The sequence below is a fragment of the Neopelma chrysocephalum genome, unplaced genomic scaffold (genome assembly GCF_003984885.1).
Source record: "Neopelma chrysocephalum unplaced genomic scaffold, ASM398488v2 Primary Assembly neopelma1_71, whole genome shotgun sequence".
Taxonomy (NCBI): domain Eukaryota; kingdom Metazoa; phylum Chordata; class Aves; order Passeriformes; family Pipridae; genus Neopelma; species Neopelma chrysocephalum.
The window spans coordinates 5,959,741-5,976,570 of record NW_020897731.1 but is presented as its reverse complement, the minus strand read 5'-3'; positions in this window follow the sequence as shown (position 1 = coordinate 5,976,570).

Below are 16,830 nucleotides of genomic sequence, written 5' to 3'. Positions count from 1 at the left end.
GAGAGGACAGATATTGAAATAATTAATCTTAACTACTCTCTCTGTGATGGACTGGAAAGTCTCAGGAGCAGTTTTGGCCAAAATCTTTCAGACATAAACAAAGAAGGTGGTGTGAAGGTAACTTTCTGGCCAAGATTCCCAATTTCAAGAGAGAACCCAACATACTAAAGTAGTAAGTGAATGTAGTTAGCCCAGACTGAGGAACTTGGGAACTAACTGCAAAGGACTCTGGGAATTTCTTTCTGTCAGAAGAACACAAACTATCTAAGCTAGACTCAGTCCCTACAGATCAGTAAAAAGATTAAAAATAAATGGAGAACCTATACTGAGGAGGAAAACTAATGAGTAAATAAAGCTAGCTTTTGCAAAGTTAGAACTGGGAAAGGATATTAAAATGAATAGAGGAAAAAGGGTTGTTTAGCTATAGGAAACAGGTCAAGGAACTTTTGTCTAAAATGATCCTCCCGATGTGATCAAAAAATATTATTTTGCACAGGCAGAGCTAGGATTATTTAATCTGACACAATGAAAACCGAGAAGGGATTTATGAACACTGTCTGCAAATACATCTGGGTGGGAAGGCACCGTGTAGGAATAAAAGTTCAATCTGGAAACTGGAGGAAAGTTTCTGACCATGAGAACTGTGAGGCTGTGGAAAGACCCTCAAGTAAGAATAAGGTGGAGTTGTCATAGTTTGTGGTTGAGATTATCAGACAATTATCTATGACAGCAGGAATTTTCACTGGGTCATCTGGGAGTCTCCTTCCACTGCAATGTTACTCCTAATTTGAGGGCTAGCGTAGCAAGTCTTTCTGCTGAGGAAGGGAAAGACATTGCTAGAAAAAAAGTTGAAAGGAAATGTTAGTTTGCATAATGACAGAGATGGGAAGTATGACAGTGGGTTTAATCATCTGAGTATATACTTATTATATATGGCTTATTATTAGCCAGTATTTTTGGGGTCCATGTAGTTTTAGAACTCCCTTCTTTAATTATGATTCATCTGTGGCTCATGGCATAATATTTCTTTGGATAGAAATGAAAATAGAAGGGTCTCAAGAAAACAATGAGTATTTTTCTTTCATGATATGAAAATACTTAGTGTAAGAATGGACAAAGCAAAATTATTTAAATATAATCTCTTCTAATAACCTACCAAACCTTCATCCCCAAATTGAATTGAATTCAATTACCTTTCTCCTTTCCGTTTACTGAAAGCTTTTCAGGAGACTCTTAGAAGAGCACTGGTCTGCAGTTCCTTTTCTTGCTTCCCTTGTTCTTTCTGCATGTCACTTTTTGCAGTGAAAATAGTACAATGATGGGAAGACATATCTTGTTGTTTCAGCTGTGGGAAATATCAGGAAGGGTTTCTTACTAATGATTATAACATAGAATAGACATATGTTTTGAAAATACATTGTTGTGGCCTTCAAGCTATATGGGATAAGAATAAAGAAGATTTTAACTAGAGCTATGGTGTGAAGAAGCAGCTCTATTAGCTTTTGAAGAGAATATTTTTAAAGTCATTTGTGAATAAATAGGTGAATAGACTCGCAACCTCCTCTGGAAGAAAGAGGATTAAATAGATCTTGCCAAGATTCCTCAGCAACCTTAGATAGCAATCAGTTGTTAACAGGCTACATCAACATTTTGCAGCTATTTAGAGATGCAGCACTGCATACCCAAAGGGTGGGAAAATGTGGTTTGTAGTAGAACAGCTGCTGCTAATAATGCAAGTGATGAACTGAGATGAGCAATGGATATTAAGTTTTTAAAGTTTCTCTAGTATCCTCTGGCTGTGCTACCTATTACAGGCGTTCTTTGATTTCACACCATAGTATATCATGATTCAATGGGAACCATAGTAGTCAAACCAAAATGAAATTCAAATTTCATTGTTTCAATTTCATTGTTTGTGGGAACAAATGGAATAGGATCTAAATCTTTTGTTCATGTGTTATAGTTTTCTTTGCAATTAAGGTTTTTTAATGCATGAATAAAAATAATAATTTTTTTTTAAAAAATAGATAGTCTGGGAAAAGCTGTCTTGCCAATTAGAAGAGCCCCAGATCTTTCTTGCATGATTTATGACAATATTAGTTTTAAATTGAGGGTTGCCAATGCTGAAATAGGTGATTGAGAAATATGTGAGACTGCACAGAAATGCATAGTTTGTTTTATGCAATAATAATTCATTCAGTTATGAAACAAATTCCTAAAGTACTTCAATTGTATTTGTGAGAAAACTGTTATTACTGAAGGCAGAGGTTGTTAGGTGCCAGAAATAAAGCATAGAGGTCAAATTCAGAGACGTTCAGTCATGATGAGGTTCACCTTGTTCCCTTACTTGACCTATTGATTTTACATAAGGTAAATCTGAATTTAGCTCAGTTGTCAGACCTGGACTGAATAAAGCAGGACTGAGGAAATGCTGTAGCCTATTTTTTGTAATGCATCTCTTGAATTTTGTCTTTTGACTTTTATCCATTTTGTTCCTCCTGAAATATTTGCAGTTTTTGTGGCAACTTGTTAACTTTCCTGTGTGCCAAGTGTTGCTTGCCTACAGCTCACAGGAGCTTGAGAAACATCTTTTCTGGAGAACAGAGACTAATTCAGATTGCCACTATTTTGTTTTGCATTTAATTCCAGTTTTTCAGTTCCATTCATGTTTTCAATAGTAACCAAAACTTTTATTCTTACAGTGCTCTATATTATTGTCGTTTGCTTCTTTTTGATCTTTCTTCTCTAAAGAGTTTTTGTTTGCCTCATCTTTTATTTTATACTCACCTGTAGATTTATTATGTTGTGTCTAACCTTCCTGCTAAAATTGTACCAGAAAGAGGGAATGAGCTCCCTCCCATGCCAATTATCCCTGAAATCTTATGCATCTCTACTTTGGTATCTGCTTCAGTATGCAAAATAATTCGATAAATTGGTTTTTGGTGTAATTGATTAGAAGATCAAATCCCAATTTTTCTCTGAGAACTCTTCTTTGTCCACTTCCATGTGAATTTTTTTATGATGTGTGATATGTCCCCACTGAAGTGAAATGTCTGTATTGTGCCACTACAATGTACTCTGCAGAAGTGATAATGCAGTTCTGACTTTATTTGTGGACATTTCAGTATGTTTAGCAGTGTTTATAAGAAGTATAAGGAGTCACTTTTCCAAATGCAACCTCTTCAAAAATAGAATTAACTAGTTGGATTCAAATGCAAGACATATTCAATTTCTTTTTAATTCCCTGTCTTCTCTGCAACAAAGTGAATGTTTAATTATTGCAGGATATTTTGTATTTTATCTTCTTTTTTCCATCCTTCTCCTTGCCATGGCTATTTCTTTAATGGCTTGTTATTGAGAATTAAAATCCAAAAATGTTTTTATCTTGGGTGACAGCCATTGAACTGGTGGCATCTGCAAAGAACAATTATAAAGCAATGAGTCAAAGGTAGGGTACTGCAAGTCCTTTTGAACGTATGCAGGAAAGAAGTGCAAAAGATGGAAAAAGGGACTGTTTGGCTTGATTAAATGCAGGTGTTATGAACATGGAGCAGAAGAAAAGACTTTATTAAGCTCAGGGGTTATTTAAAAATTTATGAGACTATGAAAAATACCAGCTCTTTCCCAATTAAAAGGAAACCACTACCAACAAAAAAGGATCCTACTAGCTGTGAAAGAGCAAGAGGTAGCAACACTAAGAAAATCTTTTTTTGCTTTATTTGTTTCCTTAAAGGGACCTGGGAGTTCACTCAGCCTCATGGCGGCATCAGTTGTTCCCCCAAAACCCGGGATCCATCTTGTTTGCGCTGCCGCTGCAGAGTGTCTGTGTAATCTCAAGGCAGCCTTCTTGTCCCAGTCATGTTCCCATGATGCTCTGAAGCTGAAAGGTGATTTATTAGTACTCATCACAGCAGTTGTCTGGCTTGAAAATTCCTTGGAGAGGGGTCATATCTTCAATTCTGGGTGGCCTCACAGAGTTTTGGTCACTTTTTATAACCTTTGTGATAAAAAAATGCATTGAGTTAGCAGCATGATCTGTTGATGGAAGCATACCCGTGAGTCGTTTCTGCTTGCAGGGAAGTGGCTGCTGGATTTCCTCCTGTTCCAAGTGTTTTGTTACCTCTGTCATTTGTGTCTACAGCACAGAAAGGCAGTACACTGCCCACTCACCTCATCGTAGCCTTGGTGGCTGCTGTTGTCACGTTGGCCCTTTCCACAGCATGACTGTGTTCCTCAGGCATGATCTAACAGGGTTTCTAAATTCCCATACTCAATCTTCAAGGTTGGGTATGTTGTTCTCTGCCTATACTACTCATTGCCTGCCTGCCAGAGGACATGATCCTGCCTGGTCCATTGGCAATGGAGCATAGTTTACGACTTTGAATACAACTTCAAATTTGGAGACCTGTTCTTCTTAGACTCCAGTCTCTGAGGGTATCCAGTTTGATATCAATGCACAAACTGATGCTGATTTTCCAGCATCACGGAAGAGATTGAGACACCATCTAAAAATATCAATTCCACGATATCATTTAATAATTTTTTGGCCAAAGAGAGACTTTTGAGGGTGATAAAAGTACTAGTTACAGGTAGCAATAGTGCTGCCTTTAAAACTAATAGTTTATTACTCTCCCCTCAGAGTAAGAACATGGCCATGTCAGAGCTCAGCTGCTCTCTCATTTCTTGTCCATTCAGCAGAGAAGATTTTGAGAACTCTGCAAGTGTTTTCCAGGCACATCTACTATGCGCAGTGAAGTCTGGTATGAAGAAACTTGAAGAAAGACTGTCCTGAGATGTTAATTCAGGGCCAGAAATCTGAGATAATTGTGGGATGAAGGACCCACTGGGATCAGCTCTTATTTCAATAGAATGGTATGTGCTGAGAGTTTTATGAATCTCTACTCTTTCTTATGGCTATTTATGGAAGAAATTTAGGAATGATTTTTTTTATCTGCATGAAGTGATAACTATAATATTTTCCTTAAAAACACGAGGTGAAAGATTGTTCCTGTCCAGTTCTGTATTCTTGAAGTGCATGGAATGAATTGCCTTGAAATTGAACATGGAGTGAAAATTGGCTAAAAAAAGAAAACTGAACAACAATGAAACACTCCCACTTACAAAAAAAGAGATTAAAAAAAATCTTTTAATCTCTCTTGCACATTTAATGTGGAATTAGCTGCTCATTCTCAGCACTTACCCAATCTGTGTGTCTCATGTTGCAGAGTATGATTGCAGGATATTTATTTTCTAGGGGGTTAGCAGTGTTAAATATTGATATTACAGTGTTAAACCCATAGCAGCAGCAGTAACATTCAAGAAAATTCTTGCTGACTTTCAGCAAAGATTGAAGAGCTTGCACAGAATTTGTCCAAATCACACTGCAAATCCATGTCTCCCAGAGTAAATGGCACTTCTTAGAACTTGGAAATTACATCTGGAAGAACTATTTTCTATACAGCCTAGAAAATCTAGTCTCTCAGCTCCTCTGGCTCTCCAGACTCCAGAATGCTGCTTGAATGGATATATTGTGCAAAATCAGATTGATTTGGCATACAACAGGGTGCTCTCATCTCGTCACACAGAAAGCCAAATGCTTCATTAAATATTTTGCCACTTCTACTTTTCAGAAACAGCACTTAACTGCACAGTTACCACAGCCATTACAATCCATCGAAGTGCTGCAATAAATTGCCTGTCACACAAATGGGAAAGTTTACATAATAAAAAAAATACAACATTTTATACTACTAGCCATTGGAAAAAAAAATACATTTACACGGTTTGGACATTAGATAAAAACTGCTGGCATCACAGTGTTACAGCCAGGACTGCAGAAAGAAAGTGGTATTAATAGTCCCTGTCTTTCTCAAAAAGGGTGCTTTAATTTTTGTTTTTAAAATGAATATTGCTACTTCTGAATCTGAGTATCATGGCTAGGCTTCGCGAATGAAGATTTGGGAAGGGCTCTACCCACATTTCTTGCAAGCGCGTTGGTGGCTAAAAAGGCCAATACGAGAAAGGCACGTCCGGTTGCAAAAGGCACAGCAGAAAGACTCCTTGGATGGTATATTCTGCAAGGTTCGATTCTTTCTGTGTTGTCTTTTCTCCTCAAGGGTGATCCTGCGTGCTTTCTCAAAAGCATCAGCAGCGTTATAGATGGGGCTACTTCTGAATCTGAGTACTTCAGTGAACATGACAGGGTCCAGTTCCTTTTCCTACAGCTAGCTGTCTTAGGAAGTAGACACTAAAATATAATATTTAGATAGAAGCCCAGAGCCTGATCTCTGCTGATGATGATTTTTACCCATTCTTCTCACGCCAGTGGTCCTTACATGGACCTTCTTTTCAAAATGCACAGTGTGGAAAAGGGCTCAGGAATTAGTCAGAGACACCAATGTTTTCTTATTGCAGAGAGGTATGTCTGGTGTCTATATATGAAAAACATTGCATTCTAAAATACAAAATGGAAGTAATGAGGCTGAAGCAGTGTTTTTTTCTTTTTTTTTTGTTGGAGAGAGGTGATTTTCACAGCAGGCAGGTAACAAACTAATTAGAGCTCCACAGGGCAAAGGTAATGCATTCAGAAAAGCTGTGTCTGCTCACAGGGCACAAGTACTGCATTCTCGTGGTGAGGCACTGACCAGTGGAGGTGATGCTGAGAAAGAGCTCTTTTCCAGCAGGTTATAGCTGGAACATGGGCACTGCAGCTTTCAGGTGACAAAGGCTGCAGATGTGGAGGCAGTCTGCAGGCAAGAAAAATGCCCACCTGCCTCCTGGCCAAGCAGGCGGTTTCAAAAGCCATCCAGGTTACTGATGCTGTTCACTGGAGATGTAGAAAAAGTTGGGACGCTACCCTTAGATGCAAAGAGTGGGAAGGCTGTGTCAGTGGGTGGATGCTGCCCCTGAGTGGGATGACAATGGCCTCTGAAATTCAAAGACTGGTCATAAATAGAATTTAACAACTTTCTTCAAATATAGATTTTAAAAATATGCATATATCTATATGAAGACAAATAAATACATTCAGAACTTCCGTCATGGAAAGAATTTCTTCATATTCATTTCTAGAAGTTCTTTTGTTACCTGAAGTGTCTGACAGGACAGTGGTCTGGGCAGGCCTTATAAGTCTTGCAAAGAAAGGCTAGGCACAGTACCCTTTAATTTTCATGGACAAGCTTGGCTGAGTCACTGGAGAAGGCATCAGTGAGCTATTCATAAACAGGGACTTTTAATGTATTATGCTCTTCATTTATATTATGAACTTGTGTGGCCCTCTAATTACCATCCAATCATCAGAGCATCAAAGTGTCTTACTTTATTTACAGCCCTGAAAAACAAGAGTCAGGCTTTATAAGCCTGACAATATATCAGGAAGGATCCTTTTTTGTTTATATTAAATGATTTTTTTTTTTAGTCACATGAGAAGAAACCTTCTACTTAATCATTGCAATAAACCTTTTGTGAGACTTTCATAAAATTATTTTGTACTTGCCCTGCTGAAAATGGATGCTGGGTCCTATTTATATGTTCAAAAATAAGTCCTTAAATCTTTTAAAGTACAGAGAGCTTGGGGGACCTCCCTGTAGGTGCCCCTGTTTATATTGCCAAAGTTTAGCTAGTGGTTGCAAAAAAACAGCAGCCAACTTACTAATGAGCTTGCTTTGACAGGACTGCATAGCTCATTGCTTATTAATTCACTGTGTTGCTGGCTGGATCATGCAACACTTTCTGGAACTGTAAAAGTGATTCAGGAGACTCTATCAAAACCAAGCTGCAAACATAATTTGGAATCAGATTCACTGGATTCCAGTTCAAATGTTCAGGGAAGGAGTCCCATGCACTGCTATTCTTTTCAGCTCAAAACTTTTAGAATCTTCAGTGTGCTGGGACAAATTTATCCTGGGGATAACTCAAATGAAGTGAGTGAAGTCACACCAGGGATTCATTTGGCTCATTACTAACACCATGTCTCCTACCAGCATGCTCTGCATTGCTCGGCTGACACACTCTGTGCTGTGATGAGGACAGAAATGGTCAGCTCAGCTTTCAGGCTCCTCTGCCTTTTCCATGGCAAATTGGTTTTCTGATTTTTGAATGAGAAGAGTGTAAGTGCTATGGGCTGAAAAGAGTTTAGAAATGAAACAATATCAAAGTCATAACAGAGAGAATTGCAGTGATCAGCAGGGACATACCTTCCTCAAACTGTTTCCTCTTATGATACTACATAGTTGAAAATTTGCAGTGTAATACATTTTGTTAATGTACTTAGGAATTCAGTACTTGTAATGTACTTGTTAAGGTACATAGGAATTATCCTTTTGACTTACCATGTAACTTCCTAAGGAATTTCCCACATGCAGTATTTCTGGAAGAGTCCCTTTCCCTTCTCTCTTTCTAACTGAAATGTATAAAGATTGATTGACATCAATCATCATCTGTGACACCAACAATCTCTGACAAGCTTGAAGAATTGATCCATTTGGCCTGAGTATTAATCTGGCATTGAAGTCTCAACATTGTCTACTTGAGGATGACCTCAGGCATGTTTTGTGAAGAGTCTTTATTAATTTAGATTTAGAAACCTCCAGAAGAAATACAGTAGCTGTGCTTTATTCTTTCATTCACACAGAGGGAAACAACAAAGAGAGAGTGGAAAGAAAAAAATTTTCCTTTTTATATTTTTTATTAAAATATTTATGACATTGTGATTGCATTACATACATGCACATGTGTGCACATGTGTAGATACACACATACATGTATACACTTGTGAATATATTCACACAAAGAAACATACACACCTTCCTCCCTGAGGAGGCATTTGCATCTCATTGATTTTATGGCTTTGTCCTTAAAAATCATGGGGAATGTACTTAGATTAAACAAAATTGTCACTGTAAAGCTATAAAAAAGTATCTTAAGATAACAAGAGTCAAGTTACACTTCCAGTTTATGGAGGAGATAAGAAGAAGCCAATATTACACCAAACTTTGTCAGTACATCTCTGCCAAGACAATGTAAGTCTGGAGCTACATGGCACCGTGTCAAATCAAACCTCTGAGGATCGAGACTTGAAAAACAAATAAAAAACCCCAACTACATACTCATGCAGTTCTTGCTGACTGATTGGGTCACCTCCAGGACTGATGGGGGATTATTACAGTGGATGAACAGGACACTCGGATTCTTCTAGGTTTGAATCTCTTCATCCCAAGACCTCCAGAACATCTTGTTTGTGTAACTCTGATACACGCTTCTTAGGAGTTCTAAGAAAATTATATTTATCTACGAGTCTGTGTATCCCTCTTACTACATATATGGGCTTGTCTAAACTTCTCTGTGAGTGAATTTTCAAGAGAGAGATATGGCAATATGGTCAGAAATCAGTGATATGACTAAAATCTTGTCTTTCATTTGTAGAGCTCCCACAGACGTCATTCGAGTTACTTGGATATACCCAAAAGCCAAACTTGGTCTTAAGTTCATAAAAGTTAATAGTAACAGTAGAATACTGTAATTAGGAGATCTCCTACACTTAGCAGAACAGTAGGTTTTAATAACTTATGATATGATTTCAACTCTGCTAGATGTTCATGGGATTAGAATAAGCCTTTGTCTTTTCCATGCAAAAAGAACCCGCAGTGACTGGTTTTGCTCTGAATATTTCATATGATTTATAATAAAAACCTTTTTTCTTCTGTGAAAATCAGAGGAACAACTTTTAAAAATATTTCAAGTGGTTTCAGATTTGCTCTCTGTATGCATGGATTAATTAAAATAGTATTCAATAAGAATAGGAGTGCATCTAAATATTACCTTTTTATTTATACTGCTAGGTATTCTACCATGCTGTGCCCCTGTAAGCTTTCAGCAATCATTGTTGAAATCAGAAACAGGAGACTTGTACGCTGTCTTTGGCTTTATGATAAGACATAAATGTTTTTGTTTCAGTCCATGTTGCTTTCATTGTTATGGAATTTGGCTTTAAAAATTAGCTTTGAAAAAATAAACCATCTCAAATTAAAGAAAGCTGACTTAAAAGAAAGAAAAATGTGCATTATACTGCATACATTTTTTGATTTACTGTATATTCATATGGTATCCTAAGTACTAAGAACTCTTCAGCCTTGGTTAAGTTAAACAGAAAATTCTTTTTGACTCTTAGTGAGATGTCTGAGAAATATTAATTTCTCTGTTTTTGTTGGAAGCCTGAAAACTGTCCACACTTCCTACAATTTTTTCCCTGCAAATGTTTGATTCTGGGCCAATGAGGTAATTATATGATCTTTCACTCTCCTCTGAAATAAAAAGTATTCACATAAAACAAGGCTATTATTAAGTCCACTGTGACTTACAGGATTCTTCAATGCACACTAAACATATCATGTTTTATCTTACTAAAAGGGGGAAGGAAGTTTCAATGCTGATAATGTTGAGATCTTTTCCAATCACCTATGCTAGCAGTAACTCATCTAGATTTTACCACCTTTAAGGCGGGGGTCTTGTTTTAGCTAATCATTACAGCTTCAGCTATTCTAAGAGAAGTGAGATGAGCCTTGTCCCTTTAGTGATTGATACTAAAGAGCTGGAAAGGATTTAAAGAGTACTGAGGAGAGATGTTTTGGAGAAAGATGTTAGAAGGAATCAACATGCTAAGGAGAGGGGGATAACCTAAAGGGGATGAAAGGAGAAAAGGGAGACTTCCTATTCAGCAAGAGAAAGGAACGTTTAGGACACACCTCATGAAATATTTTCGTACTGTAAACAATAAATAAATGTAGGGTGAGAAGCTTCTCTCAAGGGAGGCTGTAGCTGGCTTGTTGCTTAGGAGATCTGGAAGTACAAGCCATCTGGGAGAAAAACCTAGATAGCACAGAGGAGGGGTTGAATTCCTTTACTAATCTGTGTTTTTCCATGTAAAGACTAACAAAATTAAAATGATCATTAATAGAAATGCATTTATAAGACTTTCTCATTTTGTGGAGGATGCATTTAGAGTTCTTCATCAGAAATCCTCTCCTCCTCAGGAGACCCATTATGATGGTGTGCTCCAAAGCAGGATTTCCTTTCAGTTTCTTCTGATTATTCTTTTGTTCCATAATGTGGATTTTTCAAAGATTTCTTTTAAGCTTTATTGCCTTTCTATAAACAGCTAAAGCACCTGTTGCTATGGAGGTGGCTTTTTCAGTGATCTACATACATTTGAATAACTAGTTTTGATAAGAAAAAGGATACAATTAGGAAGAAATTCTTTGTCATGAGGGTGTAGAATAGTTTGTGCAGAGAAGTTGTGGATCCTTGGAAGTGTTCAAGGCCAGGCTGGATGGGGCTTTGAACAACCTGGTCTAGTGGAAGGTGTCCCTGCCTGTTTCAGAGGGGTTGGAAGTAGATGATCTTTAAAGACCTTTCCAACCCAAACCATTCTAGGATTCTATGAAATTTAACACTTGTAGGTTTGAAAATTAGAATTGGAAGATAGTTCTTTTATAGGTGTGTTTTATGAACACTTGTCATGTTTTTTTTGAATGTGTTTAGGTGTATACTGTATAATGCCCATCTTTGCTAAAAAATTTAGGAGATGTATTTATGTATCTTTCAGCACCTTATAGCATAGAGATGTTTGGAGAAAAGAACATCAATAGCAAGAAAAACAGAAGCATTGTTAAGGGCTTGTAAAGTAATAAGATTCCATGAAAACCTCTTCTGATGAAGAATATGCTTTTTCATCAAATGTTTCTGCAGCTTTGTGATACTTTGGAGCAGATGCAGGCTATGAAAATGGGTAGCCTGTTGATACAGAGGCCGTCACATCTCAGCTGCTTGGATGGGAGGGAGAGAGGCATCTGTTTAATTAGTGGAAGTATAAAAGTCTATGAATAGACCAACCTTGTTCAGAAACGGCCACTTCCAGCAAACTGATAAATGCTGCAGTAATTTGTAAAATTAGCAACAGGAACAGATCAGCACGGAATTAAGTATGACTATCTGTATAACCTCAAATTCCTTCCTTCTAGTCTTCAGAAACTTTTAAAAACAAAGTAAGAATGAGGTTAAGACATCTGATGTTTTTAACACAAAAGCCCCTCAAAATTAGACATGGGTGTTGCTGATAGTTTGATGAATTCTCATTTATTTTTTAGGTGCAAATGAGGTACCCTTAACAAAAGGTTTAAAGAATTTCATGAAAGTGTGCTTTTCCAGATGTACAATATCGCTAGTTTGCTTTTATATGGCCGTCATGAATTTCAAAGTAAATTTAACCTTAATTATGTTGAAAGTCTCTGTAGATTTTTTAAGTAGCTGCAAATCTTCAATGCTGAATATGGAGCAACAAATTTCCTATTAGAGAAACATATTGTTAATTTGTTAAACAAGTCACACCTGATTGCCACTTACACTTCATTGGTATTCTGTTAAGACAAGCCCCTTCACATTTAGTTAGGCATTGTTTCAAACAACTTGCCAGCAAAGATTTTTCTTTGGATCTTGGAAAGCAATATTTTCCACATACGCAAAAACAATAACATTTGAATGACAGTTATTTTCAACTTGGGATTTTGACAAAGACTCCTAATTGTTATTCCCAGGCAAAAATCTTTATTAACAGGTAGTCTGGGTTATGAATATTTATCAATTACCAAAGGGAAGAATCCTTGAGAGGAAAAATTATTTTCTAAATAATTCAACCTATAAAAATTAGTTTGGGAATTCCTCAGTAAGTTTACGTTTAAAACACATATGAAATTCCTACAGGTCTTGAAGCTTGAAATGCTTCAAATCCTGATTTAACCACTGCTTTGCCACTGTCCTCACCCCCATGCATCTCCCACACTCGGTCTTTATGATCCAGGTTTTTTTCTCTGAAGACAAGGAAACCCGGTATTTTGGATATGAAGATAGTTTATCTGTAGTTTGCTTCTCCTACCACTATGAACCTGTAACATGCAAATTAAGTTTCCTTGAGCCTGTCCAGAGTCAGGTTATGTCACAAGGTGGGCTTGGCCATGCTGGCACATATATCGCCAGGTGCTGTGGTGGGAAATGTGTCTCATGTCAGATCCCATGTGAAGGTTTGGGACAACAAGTGTGTGACTGTCACTCTGAAGTGTAGAAACTGGTGGCTCTGGAGTTACCTCCAGTTAGACTCCTGTGTCTTCCTTTAGGTACTGGAATCAAAGACCTGGTATAATCAGCTGCTCCTGAGGCCACAGAGTGATAGTTGGGTTTGGGCGCAGCTAAAACAGGGTCACACACATGGGCTTCTAAATTTAGTCCCCTCTTTTGAGCTTGAGGAACTACTTCTTAATAGTGTTTCTTTGTTCCTCCTTTCTTTTTTTCCCCCCCTAGAAATGAATAATAGGTGAATAAAGAAAAGATCCTAGAGTGAGCAGATTTATGAAAATCACAGAACAAAGGAAGAACCAAACAGAAGGAAGGAAAGCATGATATTTTCTCCCTTAGTTTAACCTACCTCATCACACCATGATCAAAAGCAATGGATACTGATGAGGTATAGTTTCTTTAAAAAAAAAAAAAGTCAGGAGATAGAGAATGAAACAAGTTCATCTGAGGATTCTGGATTCTTTACATGTAACTCAGAGGTTGAGTGCAGCACTGATTGAATCACACAGTTTCCACACAGGATATTATTATTTCATTATTTTACACTGGTGCTTTGTTTCTACTGTATTATTTTAGACATTGAAGCACAGTACAAGACTTTAACACTTCTGATCCAACCCAAATATATGAAATGGGTAAAATTCTCACTTAATGAGAATGGCAAAAAATTGACAAATAATTTTTTTTATAGAACTGCTGAAACATTTCATCCAGAATTGTAGTCCAGTGAAGCCTGTAACTTGCATTGTTCACTGTGCTTTAGAGAAAATGTCATGTGAATTCCTCTCTGCTGCTGTTCCATTAAAGTGAAACTGTTATGTTAAGGTAAGAGCAGGAAAACGTAACTAACAGCCATGGGACTTGGTGTTGCCTGCGCGTTGCACAGCTGTCTCTGCTGGCTAAACCACAGGTACTACATGCCCTTGCTTAAAGACCTGGCTCAGATTAGATCACCATTTAAACTTATATTCATGATACAATACAAGTTTCTATCAGCTATAGTTGCAAGGGAAAACTTGGCGAGATTAATGTAATTGCAAGCAGGTGCACGCTGGAGTCTGCGGGCAGCCTGAAACGTCAGCCCTGAGAGGAGCGCACAATGCTGGAGTGCTAATTCAGGAGTCAATGTTTCGTGAAGCTCAGCTAGCATCACTCCAATGGAAACAGAAAGAGAACACAGGAGGCTTACACTAACCTATGTTGCTTATTTAAGCATAGGAAGCCTCCCAAATATTGCCTGCAGGAAAGACAAGATGGCAAGCTCTGCTCTCAGGGCTGGGAGGAAGTAAAGTGCACTCTTTGCCTCTTGAAATGAAAGGAGACCTGAAGCGTGGTATTACTTCTGGATTGCTTTGGCTGCTCAGTAGGAGCAATATTTGGTGGCAATAAGCTGCCACATACACTAAGTACTGCTGGTTTTCTAGGTAGGGAGTTGCAGAACTATTTATAGTCCTGACCAAATGTTGAAAAGTGGGTACATTCTCCACTGATCCTTTCAGTTTTATCCTAATAGACTAAAATCCTGGTGACAGATGTCAGTCACTGTGCAAGTATATCTGTTTTAGTGTGTGTCTAAATTTTAAGGCTTGCTTTCAGGAATTAAACTATCTAAAGTAAATATGTAACAGTACACTCAGACTGATGGATATTTTGAGACTGTGCCATTTACCAGTGCTGAAAATGCATTTTCTGTGCAATGGATGGGTTATTGCACCAGAGTTGAGTCAATACAGCTGGCTGATACTTTATTCCCAAAGCTTCCCTTTTGCATTTGTTGTCTTGGTTGAGCAGGAAAATCCTTAGTAACTGACTGTTAGAGTTATATCTTATAGTGGGAAGAAAAGGAGATTTCATTTTACCTTTCTGTACAAAGCAAAGAAACCAAATTGACTGACTTATCATACAAGGGAGAAGACTGCCAGCTCTTGGAATCCATTCTGTAGTCATACTTTGCAAATGGATTTCAAAAAGCATTGTCTGTCATGGCCAGAAAAGTACTGAAGGCACTAAAAATGCCAACAAGTTTGATTCTGGGGCCCTGGTTTTGGTGGAAGAGATGCTTGTCCGTCATTTTTAAAAATCTAGTCCATTTTTTATGAAGTAACTTTGAAAACAGTGTGTTAGCAGCAGATTTAGATAGATGTAAATAGAACAAGTTGTAATAACAAACTGAACATATGGTTTCCTATTTAGGGTGCCACTACTTTCCTTCATAATTCATGAGAGGAGAAGTGAGGAGTAGATTTAAGGATTGCACCATTTTGTGAAGCTTTGCTTCAGAAACATCATAGGTTATTAAGATCCAAAAGTTGTGTTCAGACTCTCTAGAGCGAGTCAGTTCTTGCCTTACAAAATACGACAGGTGAATTCTATGTGGCCTGAAACCATTTGACGCTTCTGTGCCATCTACTGCACTGGCAGCTGGATGACAGTCATGCTGTCCTCCCAGCCCCTCTGCTGTGTCATCCTCTAATTCCTCCCTTGCTGCTGGTTTCCCCAGTCTAACACTTAGGTAATTCATATTGAAAGTATCTGACTGTTCTTTCTTTATGGAAATACAGCCACTGGAAACATAAAAACAGCAAAGCAGCTAGGCAATAATTACTTTTTTTTTTTTTAAAGTCTTTAAAACATTTTGCTTTCAGCAGCACAATATTTGGAGGAACAAAAAGGATACTAAGCAGAGCGAACGGGATGGGGAGGGAATTGAATGGGTTGAAAGATAAATGACAATATGCCCAAGGGTTATGAGAGCCATCTAGCGATAAATACTCTAGAAGTGAAAAAGGTCACTCTGAATAAGTGAGTGAAAAAAGTAATCAAGCATTAGAAAGAGGGACATGTCATGTGTAAAGAATGAGGTACTGGAGTTAAGAGTATAAATACTGATAAGGAAAGGAAAGCGGGAGAATGAAAGCAGATTGCCCAAGAGCTTTGGAAAGTTGCATAATAAAATTGGCTTCAAGAACATCAGGACAAAGAGGTTGGTGGGGGAGAGCGCAGAGCTCCTGAAAAAGGCAGGGATTGCCATAAGGGAAGGTCCAGCCAGGCAAGTCAGAGACGGGGTGCAGAGTGCTGCAGATGGGCACAGCTCAGCCTTTCTTGGGAAACTGTTGTGCCCAAAGGCAACCCCTGCAGCTTTGGGGCTGCTCTAATGGAGAAGACCAGTGGCTGCAAATGGGGCTGGGGCCAAGGGCACAGCACAGATGTGTCCCCGGCAGCCCCGCGCTTGCCGTGCTGCACTGCTGTCAGGAAAGGCAGAAGCTGTGTGCCTGCAGGAATTGCTCCGGGCTGGTTGTGCTTGTTCTGTAGTCAGACTCTGCACAAAGCCTCTCTGGCATTCAGGGAAGATCTACCCTGACATACAGCAATGATAGCTTGCTGGGAATGTTTTTTACTTCTACGGGACAGAATCATATGCAGAGCCTAGTCATTTCAACACCCACCTGGTTCAGTTTAACACAAGACTTATTTCTATAAATTTTACAAGTCTTCCATATGGCATATACAGAAGATTAATTTTGGACCCCTACTGCATGTTTACATCTTGATTCTGAGCACTTTAATATGTAGTTAACGATGGAAAGAATCTCAGGAAAAAAACCTCTATGTTTCTTGCCAGCTTGTCTGACTAGTTCTTATCAGCCTGTTTCCTGGGCTGTGAGAGAGCAGTGGGCTTCAGGCTTTTCATCTCTGCATGCCATG